Here is a 20,597-nt window from a genome sequence, read left to right as displayed (position 1 = left end):
TTGAGATGCATGACCACACAGGTGTACTGGAAAATGTCATCACATTTGATAATGTTGCAATTGAACTCATGGGCGTCCAAGCAAAAGACTTGTTCATACTCTCTAGTGATCCTGGTGCTATCCATGAGCTTCGTGCAAGGGTTTCATGTCATCCTTTCCTCTTCACACTGTTTGTGAAAACAAATATCTTCAATGGTGTGGACCATTTGAAATTTGTACTAATCAATTAAGAGGAAATCACCTATAGCTCTTCATGTTCCATTCTCCTCTAGGAAATCGAAAAAATGTCTACTGCTCCAATTGTTCGGTGTCTTTGAAAGTCTATTTCTTTTCCCCATGCCACTATGAAGTGTAAATAATAACTTCTATATGTTTTTCCGTTCATTGTCATTTCGTCCCTTGCCGCCCCCCTTATTTTTTTTTCACTTCATCATTGTACTTCTCTTCTTTATGTATATACACCTATGTTACATGTTGCATCTTCCACCTTTCCATATTTCTCCATCTTTTACTTTTACATATAGTATATATGTTTTTTTCTTCTTCCTTCTAAACAAAATAGATTATTTACATCCTTTTATATTGTCCTTTGTGCACGTAAATACAAACATTGGCTTCTTACAAAGGGTTGTGGTTTGATTGCCTTAAATCTACTTGGTAAATGAATGATAGATAGTTATCGACCACCGCAAAAATACTTCTCTTAAATAAGATTGATTCTAATCTCGTTCTACGCTGTAAAGATAGCTTTGATAAAGTTCCAACAACAAAATTTGAATCGCACGACATTAGTACATAATATAAAAGAAACATAAACTCTATTATAAAAAAGGTTTCTCCGACCACTAAATTTCAACAACTTTGTCAAAAGACACATCTATTTTATAATCTAGAAGGCACTACTTCGAAAATATACCACTAATGAAGGTCTTGCGTTTGGGGACTATGTACTCTATCTTTGCGCTTAAGACAACTCTTTCTCATCTCGTATATTCACTTGAACTTGTCTCCCCATGTTTGTATCAGGACGGACATGCCATTGTCTTCTGAAAACCCCTCAAAAAATGCTCAGAAGAGACTCGTTTATGCACAGAATAAATACTTCTCCAACAAAAAAAGACACCTCAAATATAAAGTTGATTTAAACACCCAAAACTTTCCAGCTATACCCCCATCTAACGTTTCTCTTCCCCAACATCCCGAAGCTTCACTTGCAAACCCATCTCCTTCAACATTCCTCGCTCCGGCTATACCTACCCTTAAAATTCCTCCATTCACTACCACTTCTTGCCCACATACATCGTACACCCCACCATCGACTCATCCTCCTTCACCCTCCCATCCCCATATTTTGGTCAACCCTGCCCTTAACCATGCACACCACCGATTTCTTGAAAGGATAAAGGAACTCTCTCCCTTTCATATCTGCTCCATATGCAAAGAATCATACCCAAATATGAAAACAAAATTCTTACGTGGTAACCTTTGTTGCTCCCAGTGTGCAACTATAAAAGCCACCCACCGCTTCTCCCTTGCGAACAACATGGACCCTGGTGAACAACCATTTTCCCTTGCTGCTCTAACATAAATAAAATAAATTCTCATATCACGTGTTAGCCCAATCTTGCAAGTCACCCATGCACGAGGTGGACAATACAAATGCATTGGACATACTATTTGTTTCCTGCAAGACATCACTACCATCGCCAACATTTTACCATGCTTGGTTTCCGGATTGGACATCGTCATTGTTACTAGGCATGATTGTGACCACAAAACATATGATTTCATTGTTAGCGGGACACTTGTTCTTGCAGATTTAGAGTAAAACCTAGCCCCTGATCCCTACTACAAGGATGTCCAACTAAACCAAGCTGCAATATATGCCTTGCCAACTTACCCTACTGATATGTCTTCTGTCGTCCATCACATATCCTCCCCCTCTCCTGAACCATGACTTGACTTCCCTACTTTCGATGATAACATTACTGGACACCCCACTCCAACAAACCTTCAACCATCCTCTTTTGTATCAACACTCCCTAATTCTCATACTGAGCTTGAAGAAATACACAAATACCTGCAGCCTCCCCATCCTAATTCCACTACTTCACTTTCCTGGCCCTCTGTTTCCCCCTTCGCTATCAACGAATATACCACAGAGGACCTCCTTGCTATGGTATTCCCCACACTCTTCCCGACAGGGGATCCCATGATTGGTCAACCACGTCTTAGAAAATTTGAAATGCAAGAATATGTTGTTCACCTCATACGCTACTGTTGCACAAAATATTGTCACCTTGACATTCTGCAATCTGTGTGAGTCCATTACCACTCATACTTTCCTCCTTGTAAGTCTTAAGTCTCAGTTCTTCATATCAAGCCTTGAAAATAAGAGAAAGCCCTCAAAAGTCTATAAAACTCTGGTTCCGCACTTTCTCTTAGCATTACCTACGGTCCCGCACCTAAAGGTTATGTCCCTTGCGCAGCAGACCGCTCTGTCTCTGTGTAATGGGTGCGGACCCCCATAAAAATAAAAAAGGCGCAAGTATATTCTTAAAAACTCACTTTGAGTCATTTCTAGAAGCTTCTGGAAGGAATCTTGAGGTGGCAAGTTCGCTCCTTTAAGGTTCATGCATCCCATACCTTAAGGAGCTAACCCCTTGATGTAAGGAGCTTATCCCTTTGAAGGAGGACTCTATCCCTTCATAGGTGGACCTGTAACCTCCTTCCTTTGCACTATAAAATGAAGCATTGGGCTGGTTATTGGAGAGGTTGAAAGCTGAATATTTTTGAGGTGAAATGCTGCTGGAACTTAGTCTTCCTAATTGAGCTTTTGCGAGGAAAGATTACATACCTCTTTGATCACATTTGGAAGAGTGTGAGGCTTGTCAAAGTATAGGAGATTCTTGTTTCGGACCCTGGGAAGAGCTTGTACAACATCAAGGCACCAAAGGTTGTAAAGTTCTTATATTTCGAAGTTAATACAATCAAGTTTATTTTTCTCAATAAGCTGTGTTTTATGGTTTATTTTATGGATTCCTTGATCACCATGATGAACATGATTTATTATATTAGCTATGCAGGTGTTATTTGATGTGTGCTTGTTTGTGATTGCAGGTTCTCAAAAGGAAAATCTTTCGGACGATTGAAGGATGGCTGCTACAAACTAGCGTTGGACTTAAGGTAGGGTCTAAACACCTCTATAGTTTTTATTAATGAATCACAATATGTTTAGAGAAAAGTAGATTTGCTTGTCTTGCTTGTTGCTAGATATCTTTTGATACTAGGGAGATCGGCCTTGTCCGCAAGATCGATTTATCCGGCCAATAGCTACTATGATAACTATTTTGCCCAACATCCAAGATTCCGGTATTACTTGTACAATCTTATGTTTCAGCATCGTAGTCAAGCAAATGTTGTTGTTTTCATGAAGATAAACCTTGAAGAGGCCTTTCCAATGACCATTGCAGACCTTTGTGCACACCTCCATGACATGCCTGATTCCATGCTTCCTGACTAGATTATGCGCTTCAGATCAGGCCTTAGAGGGACACGCTCATTCTGGAACAAGCGCAAAGGTGAAATCACTAATATGATCATATAAATAGGTAGCCCTACTTTCTTCTTCACCCTAAGTGCAACTGACACCAAATGGCATGACATGCACATGGTCATGCCTGGCAGCTCCCCCTAAGATTCATCTGAGTTGTCTTAATGGAAATTCAAGAATATAATCAACAATCCACATCTTGCAATGCAGTACATTCATTATCGATTCACAATATTCCTCGAAGAGGTCATGCAAAAAGGTTTACATGAAAAGGACTTCTGGTGCAGGTTTTTTCCTAGCCATCCTTATCCTTTTTGTTTCTTTGTCTGGATGTACAGTCGCCTCACAAAATTTCATTTTTCATATTTGCAGGTATGAGTGGCAACATAGGGGTTCTGCACACATACATGGTTTCCTTTAACTCAAAAACGCACATGATATGGACAACCTCGATTGAGATGACCAAGTCGCGATGGATACAGCCAGGTCCTTTTTTCGATGAACACATTTCTGCTTGGAATCCTCACCCTCCTGAACAACATGGACCTTATGTACACATCTCTATAGAGAATTACCCATGCATCCTCCCATCACCATTGATATTTGCATCCTCTCGCCTTCAGAACTACGAGAATCTTCTTAATTGTGTTCAACGACATACAAAATGACACCCCTCTTCATGTCTTCGCAAAAAAGGTCCTAATCTTGTTTGCCACTATGCAGTTCCATGGGATTTGAATCCCACCTCCTTTTGATCTTGATGAAAATGGACTAAATAAATATGGTCCCACTCGTAATGATGACAAGTTAAATGTACACAACTCTGACATGCTATACATGTGGAGAGAAAACAACGATTTCCAACTGGTTTTGTCTCAACATGTTGTTCTACTCTACATCGTGAAATATGCATCGAAACCAGAAACAAAATAAAAAAGTTATCAACAAATGTTTTCATGTGTCTCCTAGGCTATCCACCTCGAAACACATGTTATTAATGTTGTTTGGAAAATTTTAACAGAAACAATTGCCGATAGGGACATCAACACAGGAAAAATGCCACATGCTACAAAAATTGACCCTTTCACTTTGTAGCCGCTCGTTTGTTTCCCTCAATGTTACTCAAACTATTTTTCGATGTGTTTCTCATGGTCTAGGTTCACCCTTCCCAACACCACCCTTCATTGTAGCATACATGAATAGATTTGCTTCGCTTGAAACACTAACTCTTCTTGAAGTTGCACGTTGGTCCTTCTTTGCTCGTCAAAAGCATAACCAATGGAAACAAATAAATCCTTGCAAGATTGTTCATGTCCTCCCTTCCTATTCCTCGATCCATTCTCCTACTGATGCATCCTACACTTCTTTCTGCTACAGTGAACTACTTCTATACTTCCCTTTGCACACACTCCCATCAAACATAAGCTCCATGATTAAGCAATCATTTCGCATTGGGAACAAAAAATATATGCGTATGTTCCATGGCATGTTCATTGAGCCCTTGACACCCCCCTTTCCCCTTGCTTTGCTGACATCTCCACTAATGATATGCCAAACCCCCCTGAATCCATAGACATCGATGAATGAAAATTCCTTTCTCAGCTACACCCTGGAAACAACATGAAAGTTGATGACATTGATATGCTTGGACATCGCGACTTTGACTCTAACCAAAATTGGGCCCATACTACCATCCCTCTCCCTTTTCAAGAGACAACCATATGTTTCATAGACTTTAGTTGCTCATCCACCCAAATCCATTCTAGCCTGTCTCCAGTTCCCCGCTTGCTCACCTCACTATCACCCACCCAACAAGTTGCTTTCGCCATTGTCCTCACCCACTTTAAGACCACTTCCTCCATTCCTCCACTTAGAATTGTCATCCAAGGTATTGTTGGCACAAGGAAGTCTCATTTAATTGATTGCCTAAAAGATACATTTCTTGTTGAATCTCTTCCCAATTCAAGTCCATTTCTCCTACTCACTCCAACAGGTGTTGCAACGTTTAACATAAAGGCGCTTACAATCCATTATTCCCTTCGCATTCCTTTAGTGTTAATGCATCCTCTTGAGGGCCAACCACTTCTGCATCTCCAAGAAAAACTTTGTCACGTCAAATACATTTTAATCAATAAAATGAGATTTATTGGCCCTAAACTTATTTCACAGATAAATGATCGCTTAAGGGAGGTATTTCCTTCGTATCAGAATGTGCCTTTCAACAATCGGTTTATCATACTTGTTGGTGATCTTAGGAAACTATCTCTTGTGAAGGACATCCCCATGTATGTTGGCACATCCCGCGGCAATGTCCTCTGATGCACCTTTGACATGATCGTCACACTATCTACCATCTTTCGTCAACAAGGGATAGACCCTCTTCAAATTTCATTATGAGAATTGCTCACGAATCTCAGAAATGCAACAACAACAGGCGAAGACTGGGACCTTCTCATGTTAAGGACACATTCCTTTTTGTCAAAGGATGAGCAACAGGAATTTGACAATGCAATCCACCTATATCCAACCAACCTAACTATCGATTTGCATAACAAACAAATGCTAAAAAATTTGAACATGCCAATTGAACGCTGCTGCGCAGAGAAAAGGAACCACCATCCTGCTGGTGCACACAAAGAAAATGAATAGTTGGATGAAAAAGTTCTTATTTGAAATGAACAATAGGTTTTCCTCATATGTAACTTGTGGGTTGAAGCAGGTCTTGTAAACAGAGCACTTGGAAAAGTAATTTCCATTTTCTATGCAGCTAGATCAAAACCCCCTCAGTTACCATCCTTTGTTGTTGTTGACTTCTTCCCATACAAAGGTCCGCCATGGGATGCCTTCAACCCATCTTAAGTTCCACTTGCCCCAATAAAGCGAGGGTCTCACAGGCAAATTCCCCTTCAAATGGCATGGGGTTTGACAATACATAACTCACAAGGAATGACATTACCAAAGGTGACAATGGACATTGGCAACATAGACCGATAAGGCTTAACATTCACTGTTGTCTCTAGAGTTCAAAAGTTGGCTGATCTTTGCATCTATCCACCATTTTCCTTTAGGCGCTACTCCCACATGCAAGGCAATGCTTACATCAAGTGTAAGTAGCAATAGGAATCAGTACTAGCATCAAAGTCTCTACAGCAACTTGCAGTCCGATCGCTGCATCTAGCCCCTTTTGATTCCATTTCAATAAGCAAAATTTACATTCAATTTCATAATAGTTGCTTTCTTTTACAAGTAGTTTCTGCAAAAATCAGTTAAAATTCCATATTGCTGCCTACACTTGTGTGCATTCATCTTTAGAAAAAAAAAAAAAAGACAAACTTTACAAGTTCACATTTCTCTTATTTATATGAGCATACTTCTACAACTCCACTTCAAAACAAATACTTTAAAAAATGCTTGACAGTTAAACAGAAACTAAAATATTTGTTCTCACTTACTACCAAATCTCTTTTCAGCTCTCCAAGGAGTGACTTACCACAGAAGTTCGCAACGATTTTTCCAAACAACAAAAGGACTCAAAATGAACAAACTTTCCAAATTGTTGTGGTAAAAAAGACAACACTCCCAACTTGAATTTATTGTTATCATATTGGTAATGGGGACCCCTATGTATTTGCAACTGCCTTTTGGATCATTTGTTATTTCACTTTTTCTTATCCTGTCATCTTGTTTTATTTTTCAATTTGACTTAATCTTATTTTTAAAGATTATTTTTTATTATTCATTAATTAGAATAAATGAAACAAATAGCCCCTGAGTCTAACATTTGTATTGTCGTGCGATTTTAACCCTTTTATATTGAACTAACCCCTTCGAATTTCATTTCAGTAAGCATACTTTTGATTCAATTTTAAAAACAGTTACTTTCTTTTATGGATAGTTGTTGCGAAACTCAGTTAAAATTCCAAAAATTTTCCTCTTTCTAAAAAAAATATAATGTTCATTTGTGTTTAGGAAAAAAAAAATGGACAAATTTTACAAGTTCGCATTTCGGTCATTAATGTGAACATGGTTTTACAACTCTAATTCAAATCAAATACTTTCAAAAGCCTGACAACAAAAAAAGAATACTCTCACTTACTCGCGAATCTCTTTTCATCCTTAAAGGTGTTTGTTCTGATATGTGATTACCTCGACCTTTGATATCAGAGAACCTGCAAGATTAACATATCGCAATATTGAAGTCCATCCCTTCATCGCATATCGGAGGGCGAAGATTTTGAATCATGTCATATAACAAAAACACCGATAGGGAATCTCCGATTTGCTAAAGCAAAGTATAATATGCCATGTGGGATCCTCCAATAGTGCTTATTATAATACGCCAAACACTTTTAAAAGCACTATCACTTATGTGTTTCGGAGTTTAGATATTTGCTTATTATTATAAAGAACCAATGTTATATGTATTAGAGTTTTACTATCAGATATTTCTAAAATAATTCCTCCAATGTCATAACTCTGATATAACTCTATTATCAAAAGGTTCCTCCCACCAATATACTACAACCACTCTATGGCTTTTCTGCCACGTCATTCCGACCAATCATGTGAGGGGAAATTTGGTTCCACCAATCAGAAGCCTCCCTTGACTAGGGTTTTGACCATCCAAAGGATAAGGTTATCCCAAATTTTCCTTTAAATTCATAACCTCACTCCTATGCACCGCAACAAGGCCTTCTCTCTAATTCGTGTCATAGAGTTATATCTATAGCTCTTAAACGAAGAGCTATAGAACCTCCTCAGTTATAAGCTGTGTTATTGCAAAGGCTTCTTCGACCCAGTCTTCTTGACTATGTCTCTATCTCAGGAATCTCATACATTCCAAAACATGCTTCACAGTTTGATGATGATACCTTTGGTTACTTAGGATGATCTACGACGTTATCCGTCCTGAACTTCGGCGATACATTCTCTAATGGATTCCTGGCCAGCGAGTCTTCCCTTCCCATTGGGAGGGAATCCTACCCAAGGCGACATAGGCGCTCCTATGTCGCTTACCTACCACAGGTTTGGTGTGGACTCCTGAGAGGTCCCTACCTCTCCTTCTACGCACTGACGATGCCAGACCCTATGTTGAGCCTGCAAGAAGCTCCATGGCGCTTGACGAAACCTTCGGGTGCCTCGACAACCATCCTAAGATGCCAATAATAGGTATCCAGCCTGTTGAGAAGGCCAGGTTGCAGGTCATTTAGGCAAAGTTGTCGGCTCGTTTGATCCCAAGGGAAAACTCCCCTTGACATTAATCCAATGCTTTCCATGCAACACAACAACTTGTAACTTGGAAAACAAAAGGCATGCAAGCGGATAAAGACCCTACTATCCAACGAGTCTTCCATGTAATCTTCATATTAATAAAAGGGTCTCAGAACCCACTATCTTTCAAGTTTGATCGAACCTCTCATGGGTCGACCATGACATGTAATGAGTTTTTTCTCTTCCTTAATAAGTTCTTAATCTTTGTTTTCATGTGGTTTTTATGCTACCTAATCTTTGTTATCATGTAGTTTGTTATTCCTCTTAAGCATCAAACATTCTATGTTTACCTTTAGCAGTCATTACACACATCTTTGCCTTCAGCTTTTACACACATGATTATATATATATATATATATATATATATATATATATATATATATATATATATATATATATATATATATATATATATATATATATATATATATATATATATATATATATATATATATATATATATATATATATACTCATCCCCATCGGGATGTACTACATACAATTAAACGCATTTTAATATCAATATCACGTCCATATTGTCGGCCATTTTAGATGATGGCAAATAATGAAAATTTTGATAAACGGATTTGATCTTAGATTAAATCCAATCTTATAATTATACCGGGTTCGCAGGTGAATCGACGATCGACGATTTGATATCGGAAGTTTCATTCAAAAGTCCCAATATCAAAGCGGACGTGAAATTCTTATTAATCAACATTAATGCACCATATCAGGTCTAGATATCGGAGATTGGAGCAAATACGAGGTCAAAGATTATCGCATATCGTAGCACACGCCTTCAAGAATATCAGTGGGATATGGATATCAGAGGAAGTGCTTTATCACAAGTTAGAGATCGTGGGGTTTCAAGTGCTAACATATACAAAAATATTGAATCATCAACTACACATATATGATATCATTGTTCGTCTGTATACTTAACAAATTTCGATTTAAACGCATCAATGGTGATATTGATCTAATTGCATACAATAACATATATGGCAAACTTGAATTAAAAAAAAAACTTCAATTAAAACAATACTTCAGCCCAAAATCATAGCATCAACATAAAGATAATAGTACCCGATATACATTCACTCTTCTAATAAGTAAAATTGGTATGGTTATTCTTTCTATTAAGACTTATTTACAACTATAGTAGTAAAAACCAAAATACTTCTCGCAAAATTTCAGAACCCCCTTTCTTCATAAAAATGAAGGGGATTTAAAGTTTAAAACCAAAACTCAAATATATAAAATTCCATAAAATTTTGCGTTGGTCCAAACAAACCACACTTGAAATAAAAATACAAACTAATAGTAAAATCATGTTACAACAAGTTGATCAAGACTTGGACGAAGATTGCTCTGGAAATCGATGTTGAAGTTCACATATATCTATCATCGCCTTCAATTCAGGTAGATGTTCAGGCCTAATGCGCATCTGTGCAGTGAATAATGCATCACTAAGTGATGGCAGCACATGACTAGTTGTAACCTCAGCATCAACCATTGCCCATGTGGTTTGACTAGGAAATGCCAATGGGATTCCGATTCAATCTTTGATAGAGCTTTTATCCGCTCAACCTTCTTCTTTGATGATTTTTGCCAAGATTTTGTCAATATTTTAACATTAAGAAACGTATCTTCTGGGCACTCCGAGATTAAATTTTCCTGTAAGAGGCTATCATTGATTGATTGAATCATGTTGCTAGATATGTCCATGGCACTATAGATTTCCATCTCTGCATTTTTAAGCCTTATCTCCCATTCTTGGAAGACAATCTCTTTCTGAGATTATTTTATTTTGATCAGATTTTATAATCGACCCTTAGAATTATTCTGCTAGTCAATGAAATAAGAGATTTTCTCTTCTTCCTTGTTATATTTCCTCAGATCGGATAGTTGATTCACAAGTGCATCATCTGCTTAGCACATCTCTTCGATAATGCCCAACTTTTGTAAAAAATAGAACCGGTCAATGAGCAAGCAGGTTATTTAGCTCACCTGCTTCTTTCATGAATTTTGTCGTCTTTGGATTAGCCTTCAATTGCTCAATCCTACACTCTAACTCCTATATGTGGGCATCCCGACTCTTCATGTCAGATTCATGTTGAATCTTCAGCCCATCGAAACTGGTTTAAAATTTTGCAAATTGAGATTGTCATTGTTGGACGATTCCTTGCTTTTCATTTTCTAAATTTTGTTCAAGGTGCCTTATTCTATCATCTTTCTCCGTTAGGAGTTGTTGCAATTCTGTGGCTTTGGCAATTGTTGCACTTGCATAGGCTCTTGCATATTGTGATAGTATCCCAAGATCTTTAGTAAGGGTCACTTGGGAATCTTTCCACAATACTTGAAAGGAGGTATTTGTAGGGACCAAATCCCGCCTTTGCTCAGTCCTTCTCCTCTTTCTCTGCCTGTTGACTACTGCTATGCGCTTCAGATTGTAAAACACGTTTGGAGGAGGAATCTCCTCAATATTGAGAATGACCTCAGAGGTCAGAAAAACTGGGTTGATTTTCAGATCATCACTATCCATAGTTTCCTTAGAAGGTTCAACAGTGAACGAGGTATTCTCAATGATTACAAAAGTCTGAGAAATTTGTGTCTGCGACAAAGTTTGTTGTTTTTTAGGGTTTGTCTCTTTAAGAGACTGATCCCAAATCCCATCCAGACTTTCTTCTACCGCTACCTCCTCTGCCTTTGATTTGCTAGTTGCCGATGTTTCAGTTACATGAACTACATCTTGAATCTGAGATGTGCTCACTCCTGTGTCTTGTTCCGTGTTCTGGTGATTTAGATTCAAAATTTCACTGGGCAAATGGGAAATCCTTTTAAACCTATATTGATGAAACTGCACTAATTCCTCGGGGTTGAGCCATGTTGTTACTTCTTTTTCAACCTCTGTATAATTTGACGCTGATTGAAAGAAATCATCAAATTTATCAGGATCGTTTGTAAATTGCTAGATCTTTTCTTGTGTTGTAATATTTTTCGCAATATCAATTAGATCATACTGCCGATTTGGAATGGTTGGAAATTTCATTAGTTATATTTCCTCCATCTCCTTAGTATCATGTTTGAAAATCTCTAAAGAATAGAATCCACAGCGAAACGGAAAAACAAGCCACATTGTATTTTTGCTTTATTTCATGACCTTAGAAAAGCCATTTCCCACAGTTCGGTAGGCTATTTCGCGGGCTAGGAGCTTATCGGGGACATACAGGGGAAAAACATGAGGCTATGCAATGTTGTTAAAAACTTAAACATAGGTAAATGATTCCTTCCCAAACCATATTCCAATTGATAACAGGTCAATGTTTCCTTCAAAGGAGATTCTAGGGCACTTCTCATTGAAAACAAACTGGTAAATAGGAAGGACGACACCATGGCTAATCTTGTAAAAATGGGGTCGGTATTTTGACTCCCATAGAATATTATGGTAAATGTGAATAGGAAAAGGGTCTTCAATGGTCCATTTCCATACCATGGATGGAAAATTTGAAGTGAAACAAATACAATCCATAATGTAGGCACTCATGTAGAATGGGAGAACAACAGTTTCAGAAAAAATTACACTTTTTCCTATATTCTAGGATTACGTTGGTTAAGTTGTTGGACATAATAGTTCCCCAGTCCATTACATAACTATCAGAGGTAGCTTCAATGAGGGGTGTCCATTGGTCTGAAAACTTCTGGGTATTCTCATAGCCAAACAATCTACACATCATTGCAACAACAAAACAATAGGGTGCATTAATAGAGGCTATAGCATACATACCCTTGTCCTCCTGCTTATGCTTGCTTGGGTCTCTTCTCCATCCTTGAATGACCTCAGATTGGTGTTCATTTTCCTGCATGAACTTCTCAACGAACTCTTTATCATATTTATTTTGAGCTGCTGAGAGGTGGTACATTACAGACAAGTCCTTTGTAGTGAAAGAGCCGATGACCATCTCTCTCTTGGTCATGAAGTTCCTATTTGCAAAGTTCATATGATCAATGACCCACATGATCATATCAATATGCTTGGGCGAGCGACAATTCTATGGAGAAACAAATTGGCCACATCACTGTATGTAATTTCTTAAATAGGAACCCTATCCTCTGCTGTGACTATTCTTCTTGTCACTTTTGGCCCTTCATCTTCAAAAAGCTTATACATGGCCTCCCAGCTAGAGACCCCAGCATCAGGGGTGCATGTCGTGTCGAAAAATAGCGTAGACATTTCTGTGACCTCATGAGGAGGAGCAACTGGTTGTTTTTGAACGAGAATTTTCCTTCTGGATTTAGTCGGTCGAGACCTTTCCCATGAATTTGTTTATCGAGACTAGCATGTGAGGAAAAAATGCAAGAATGACCAGTGCCTACACTTAGAGAAAATGACCAATTATTCATGAATCCAATAGTTTTATGAGCGAAATATTCTGGAATCGTTAGTATTAACGAAAGAATTTAGAATATCAAAAACCATAAATTCGTTGCATTTTGCCATTAATTGACAAAACATGCATCCACATGGCCTTCAACACACGACAGCTTTAAGAAACATTTTTATCGAAGAAATCATATCGTTGTCCTACCAAAACTTGCGATCTCCTCTGTCTCAGACCTGATTAATTTTATCATAGAATATTTAATATAAAATCGCATCCGCCCTTCATCACAACTTTTGGAATGAAACCTTCGCTTAGATTCGCCGATCTCCGATTGCGATATGTCTTACTATATGCGTTAGCTTTACTGGAGTTTTTATCCGAAAGATGGTTGTCCTAGCAAAACTTGCGATCTCGTCTACCTCCAGACCTGATTAATTTTATCAGAACATCTTTAATATAAAATCACATCCACCCTTCATCACAGCTTTTGGAATGAAACCTTCGCTTGCATCCGCCTATCTCCAATTGCGATATGCTAATGGCCCTTGATTCCTTTGAAGTCTTTGTGACCGTCATGCTAGCCCCCAAATCAGATCCCTCTCTATCAATCATTTCCACTCATAGGTGTAATATACTTGGTACACGACATGTCAATTCGCTGATTGCTGATCGCCGATCACCTTTTGCGTTTGGCCTTTGGTCCTGTAGCTCTTCATGTGACCACAATCTAGCCCCCGTATCGGAACCATTTAATCGGAGGTTATCAATCGGAGATTTCACTTCGATGTACAATTCGCCTCAACCTTTGATTGTTGATCTCCCATATGTGACGCCATCGCTGCCATGTATTTTCCACCTTTCCCCTTCCCTTTTTTGGCCTATTGTGAGCCTTGAAACTGTCGAATCAAACTGCCACATATCAACCGTGTTGGCACGTTGTGATGATGTCAACCTCCACATGTTACTTCTTGCAAGCAATTACTGGCTTCCACGCATCCCTTAATGCATCCAATCGTTGTTGCCACATGTCTCTTATTGGATCCAGTGTTTTGCTATCACGCGTCCCTTTGGGAGGAGAGAGAAAACTCTCCAGCTTCTTTTGTTTTGCAGACAAATCCTCTGTTAATTTATTATCGCCTATCCCAACACATTAATACTAGCGACCCATTCCCCGATGATTTCATCGCATATCGCAACTCACATATCACTGTTTTTGAAACGTGGTCACTCTGCCTCAATTCCAAAGATAAAGTACATAGCTTGGACTCCCGACTGTTGATTGTCGATATCATAGGACCCCCAACTACCGATATCGACTTCCATATAGTGTCACATCTAATAATCGCCAAGCAACGATATTGTATGTGAAAGCGATTCATTTTTTTATGATGTTTTCGTGTGATTTCGCCTCCGTTGTGTCACAACTTTCCAATATTGCATATTTGTGACGCCTGTCATGTTAAAACCTTTGATATCAAAACCTATTATACCTAATAAACTCTCTTTTTGGCTCAAACAAAAATAAACCCAGAATTCACATGTCTTATCAACATTGCTTCGTGTGTCTTAGTGCACATGCTAGTTTCTATTTTTCAAAGTCAAACATGTGAAAAATAAAGTATTAAAGCTTAATAGTCATTATTTCCTTTGATTGGTAGAATTTGATGTTCATTTTGAATAAATGTCTTCCATTTGGAATTTCCCATGGTGCTTAACGATGGACATATGCTAACATGTGATTAATGGGCCTCCACTACGTGACAAATGAGAATAGTGAGATGATGTTATTAAAAAAAATGGTAATCTTTATGGATTACAAAAGATCGATGGACATATGCTAACATGTGACTAATTGGCCTTCACTATGTGACAAATGAGAATAGTGAGATGATGTTATTAAAAAAAAATGGTCATCTTTATGGATTACAAAAGATCTTGCCGTGTTTTAGACACTGTTTTTTTAATCATATAAAAAATTAAAGAAACAACAAACTGGATACGTCCATGATTAATTGTTCTTGGGACAAGCAGATCATATCGCTGAGGATAATTGCCCGAGTGCACTATGTCTTAAATATTGTTGAGGATAATTGTCCATGTATTATTTATTTATGTTAGTGGTTATTGTAACCACGGTATAAACAACTAAATATTTATGTTAGTGGTTATTGTAACCACGGTATAAACAACTAAATATTCTTAAATTATGTATTTTTAATTCGAAAGGTGGATAATTGCCCGAGTGCACTATGTCTTAAATATTGTTGAGGATAATTGTCCATGTGAGTGCATGTATTATTTATTTATGTTAGTGGTTATTGTAACCACGGTATAAACAACTAAATATTCTTAAATTATGTATTTTTAATTCGAAAGGTCCTCATCCATAGCTAAAATCAAAGTTGTTTAATTTTTTATTTTAATTTTTTAATTGAGAATAATAAAATGGTTATAATTATTTATATATGGTAAAGAGTAAATTGTTTAATAATACAATTACAGATGAATAAGTTTATATATTTTATAAATTTGAGTTTTTCTAAGTTTGTATTATTAAAATTTAGTTACATAATTTTATTAGAAAAAATAGTTTATTGAGAATTAATAAAATGGTTTTCAGTATAGAGTAGATGAGTAGGTATAATGTAAATGTGTAAACAATTTTAAATGTCAATTCAATTAAAAAATAATAAAAAGTTAAGAGTGATATGGGAGATGAGTGCAAACATTTAAATGTTGGTTCGATTAATAATAAAAAAGTTAAAAGTAATATAAACCCTATAGTGTAAATATTTAAATGTTGGCTCAATTAATAATAAAAATAATAAAATTCAATTTGTTATATTTTGATTTTGTTATTAACTTGTGAATAGGCTTTGTTACAATACTATGGGCCAATACGATGGCTTATCAATACCACATGCCCAAAATCCATAACTTATTTCACAATCAAAATATTTTATAAGATTGACAAGATTTTTAACCATTGATATTCACCCCCACTTTACCACGGGTTATATTAACTTGTAAATATGATTCGTTACAATACCATGGGCCAATACAATGGCTTATCAATACCACATGTCCAAAAACATAACTTATTTTACAATCAAAATATTTTATAACAATATGACAAGATTTTTAACCATGAATATTCACCCCCACTTTGCCATTGATATTATGAACTTGTGGATAGGCTCTGTTACAATACCATGGCTTATCAATCCCACATGCCCAAAAACCATAATTTATTTCACAATCAAAATATTTTTTAATAATATGACAAGATTTTTATCCATGGATATTCAACCCACCTTACTATGTATATTTTTATATTAAATCTCAAAGGAAAAAGTTTATCACTACTTTTGAGATATATCCAAATCATCTATCCTCACTACTACTAGAAATATTCCCATAGAAATTAAATCAAGGTTTTAATAAAATAAAAATGATAATACTTTTATGTATAATGAAGTGAAATTTATATAATATAAATAATATTATTAAGAACCAACATAGATCCATCTTAACTAAGGATCCAAATGATGAGAGCAAGCAAAGTGACTAACAATAATAGAGGAAAGATAGTGCATGATTCTTTTAAGTTTTTCATTATTGTATTATTTTTTACATGATTGATCCAAAATATAGTTTTAATATATTACAACCAATCGAGTTTTTTTTTTAGATACTTTCTTAAACACAATACAATATGATTAAATTTAAGAGAGAGAGAGAGGGTGAGGGGAAGAGAGGGAGGGAGATAGTGACAGAGTTGGAGAGAGAGAGAGAGAGGGAGGGAGAAAAGAACAAAGACACAAAGATAGAGGAGGAGAGTGAGAGGGAGTGATAAGGGAGAGATGGAGAGAGAGCGAGGGAGAGAGGAGAGAATGGAAGAGAGAGGAGAGGAGAGGAGAGGAGAGAGATAAGGAGAGGATGGGAAGCGAGAGATAGAGAGAGAGGGAGGCATAGAGTTGGAAGGGACAGAGAGAAGGAGAGAGGGAGGGAGATAGTGACAGAGTTGGAGGGAAGAGAGAGAGCAACAAAGATGGGGGGGGAGACAGAGTGAGGTGGGAAAGAAAGGGAGAGAGAGAAAGGGAAAGAGAGGAAGGAAGAGAGAGAGGAATCAAGAGAGAGAAAGGGAGAGAGAGAAAAGGAGAGAGAGGAAGGAAGAGAGAGAGGACTCAAGAGAAAGAAGGAGAGAGAGATGGAGTTATGGGGGGGAGAGGGAGGGAAGAAGAAAGACATAGAGGGAGAAAGTTGGAGAGAGAGAGGGAGTGACAAAGGATAGATGGAGAGACAATGAGGGAGAGAGGAGAGTGGGAGGGAAGATAGAGAGAGAGGGAGAGAAGGGGAAGAGAGAGGGAGAGGTAGAGGAAGAGGGAGGGAGAAAGAGATGGATAGATATGGAGAGTGAGTGTGTATGTTTGGGGGGTGAGATAGAGAGAGGGAATATGAAATAGACACATAGATACAAATATATATATATATATATATATATATATATATATATATATATATATATATATATATATAACCAAACTAGATCCATCTTAACCCCGGATCTATCAAGCGCCAAGAGGGATCAAACCTCTCGAGGTGCAAACATTTCCTCAAGTTTTGCACTCAAAAAAGAGGTTTCAACCTCGAGAGATTTTATCCCTCTCGGTGCTTGATAGATCCAGGATTAAGATGGATCTAGGTTGGTTTATATATTATAAAGAGAAAACAATAATATTGTTTAACAATATAATTACGAATGAATAACTCTACACATTTTATAAATTTGAGTTTTTTCAAGTTTGTCATCACTAAAATTTAGTTACATAATCTTGCTAGGTATAATTTTAGATTTGTTGAAATTGTTATTTTTAACACAAAAAATAAGTCAATACCTTCAAATACCCTTAGTATGGTGGGATTTTGTAATGTTAAGATCTCATATTTGCAATTCCATTAATCCAATTTTATTTTATTTGTGTAAATAAGTTGTTCTATATTAAATTGATACCAAATTACATCTTATAAAAATCTTTTTGTTACAGTCTACCTAATTCGAAATGAGACCATTGACAAAAGTTAATGTCTTTTAGCCCAAATGTCCATATACTAACTGGATACATATAAGAATATATATTGACCAAGAATTCATTATGCAACACATTATGCCACAATACTTGTGAAATCCAAGTGAAGTAAAAAAAAATCCCATGAAAATTATCTTGATTGAAAATGATGTTGGGTAGAGGAAAACATCTACGTTAAAAGAATCACTCCTTAAGAATTAACAAACACCTCACCCATCTCTTGTATTAACTCCTTTTCGGTTTTCCTCCCTCTTTTTGTCTTCCTTCACATGCTTTGGAATATCTTTGAAGCTTTGTGTTTGGATGCCAAAATTGCTTGGGGATGAGCTTACTCCCTTACACATCACATTCCTTTTCTTTTCAGCCACATTTCATCCACATCCATGTCCTTTGACCCTTCAACATTCCCTATTCTTTGTACATCTGAAATATAAATTTCCTTTGTTGGAACATTCTTTATGGATTCCTCTAGCACTTTTCTCTTATGAGCTTCCACCTCTAGTTTTCCATTGCCCTTCTCTTAAGGATGTACTTGATCTGGCATTTCCTACTCTTTTCTAATCAATGCCTCATAATGGTTTTTGGACTGAAGGGGCTCCTCTAGTGTTATCACATTTTTTGTTTGAGGGTTTTTTCGACAAGGTTAGAATCTCTAAAAACCACCATGATCCAATTTTAACTTATTTTCTTATATTGCCTCTATGAGATTCAAAGGAAAATCCTTGAAGAGATGGTTGTATTCATGGCACCTGTGATGTCTTAACAATACATGCTCATAATCCAAAGGTTGTTTCCAAACTTCATCATAGTGGGAGATTTCGATTGATTCTGACAGTAGTTGGGAGATATTCATATACACACATATCCTTGCATATGAGGTGTAGCATCCTCACTTGGTCACTTCATATATTTTCACAAAATCTTTGATCATGTTTCCAATACCTTCTAAAATTTCCTCCTCCCAAAATTCTTTTGGCAAATAAAATATGCAAACCCAAATTAGGACTACTAGAAAATTTTCCTTTTCTGAGTTGTACCTTTCTTGCCAAAATTTCATGAATAACCTGGCATTATTGAAAAAATATAGGCCGTTCTCGAGCATCCTATTTCTATCTTCCAAATTTGCAAGAATCATTATAAAGAAACCCTTTGCTCCTAGCTCAAGATCAATGGTGTAACACCCCACCCCCCATTTAACCGCTTTTACAAGCTTGTCAAGGTAAACATGAGACGAGAGTCACTATGCATGACCCAACATCCAAGTTCTAGTTATTGAAGTGGGCTCTACCATCCCGAACTTACTGGAACCTTCCATATACACATGATCATCTAGACATTAGACAAATTTCACTGGTAACCATTCCCTAAGCTGGAACCACCTTTTTCACTCACTCTGCCTCCTAGCCGCACTCATGTAGGCCAGTGCATGTGGCCAGAAGGCTCCAACCGCACTCACAAGTTGCCCTCCATGCAACTACAACCAAATTTCTCCAGTTAAGGGGGTGTAGTCAAAAGCCCTATTCTGGCTTTTTGGGCTAATCTTAAGTCTAATTTCCCAGATCTACCCAAAACCTTCTAGAACTCTGTCAACAAGGTATGTGTGTTTGTATACTTAATTCCAGGCTCCATTCCTACTCCAAACTTGGAAAATACATGATGATCATTTCTGCAAACACTTGGTAAACATAACACCTACAGGTCATGAATGCATATATGTTCACTATATCATTAGTTTCATTAGAGAATCATCAAGAAGGCTTGTGCCCTCTCAAGTTAGTTACATCAAACAAATATTAGCTTATGAATTCATATAATCATTCGATAATTCATCAAACCATGAACAAGATCCATAACAAGAGCACATCACTTAACCATGTCTATAACCAGCATTTAACTAGAACGAAGCCATGACAGACCACTCATAAAATCAACACAATAACTAATACATGTGCTCAATGATCTCAAAAAGAAATAACACATAATAACATACGTATAAAGCCAACCAAGTCAGGGACTTCCATGTACCACCCGACCATAGATTGGGCTGAACCAAATATCTCTTTCATCCAATCACCCTCGTGCCATATTCCAAGCATGAATGTGGGATCACATGGGATAAAGCATAATGTAACCAACTAGGGTTTCCAGAGGCTAAACCACCTCAACCATCAACCACAGTGATTTCACCTAAACCAGTCCAGAAATCACCAAAACCAAACAATCTTGGATGCCTCAAAATTTCTTCACCATACCTAGAGGAATTTTCTTGTCTCCACCCACCTATCAAGAGTTCCA

Source organism: Pinus tabuliformis, chromosome J (genome assembly GCF_031772625.1).
Source record: "Pinus tabuliformis cultivar Carrire ecotype Pingquan chromosome J, CPIR1, whole genome shotgun sequence".
In the NCBI taxonomy this organism is placed as follows: Eukaryota; Viridiplantae; Streptophyta; class Pinopsida; order Pinales; family Pinaceae; genus Pinus; species Pinus tabuliformis.
The sequence above is the reverse complement of the archived record's forward strand: the minus strand, read 5'-3'. Positions refer to the sequence as shown.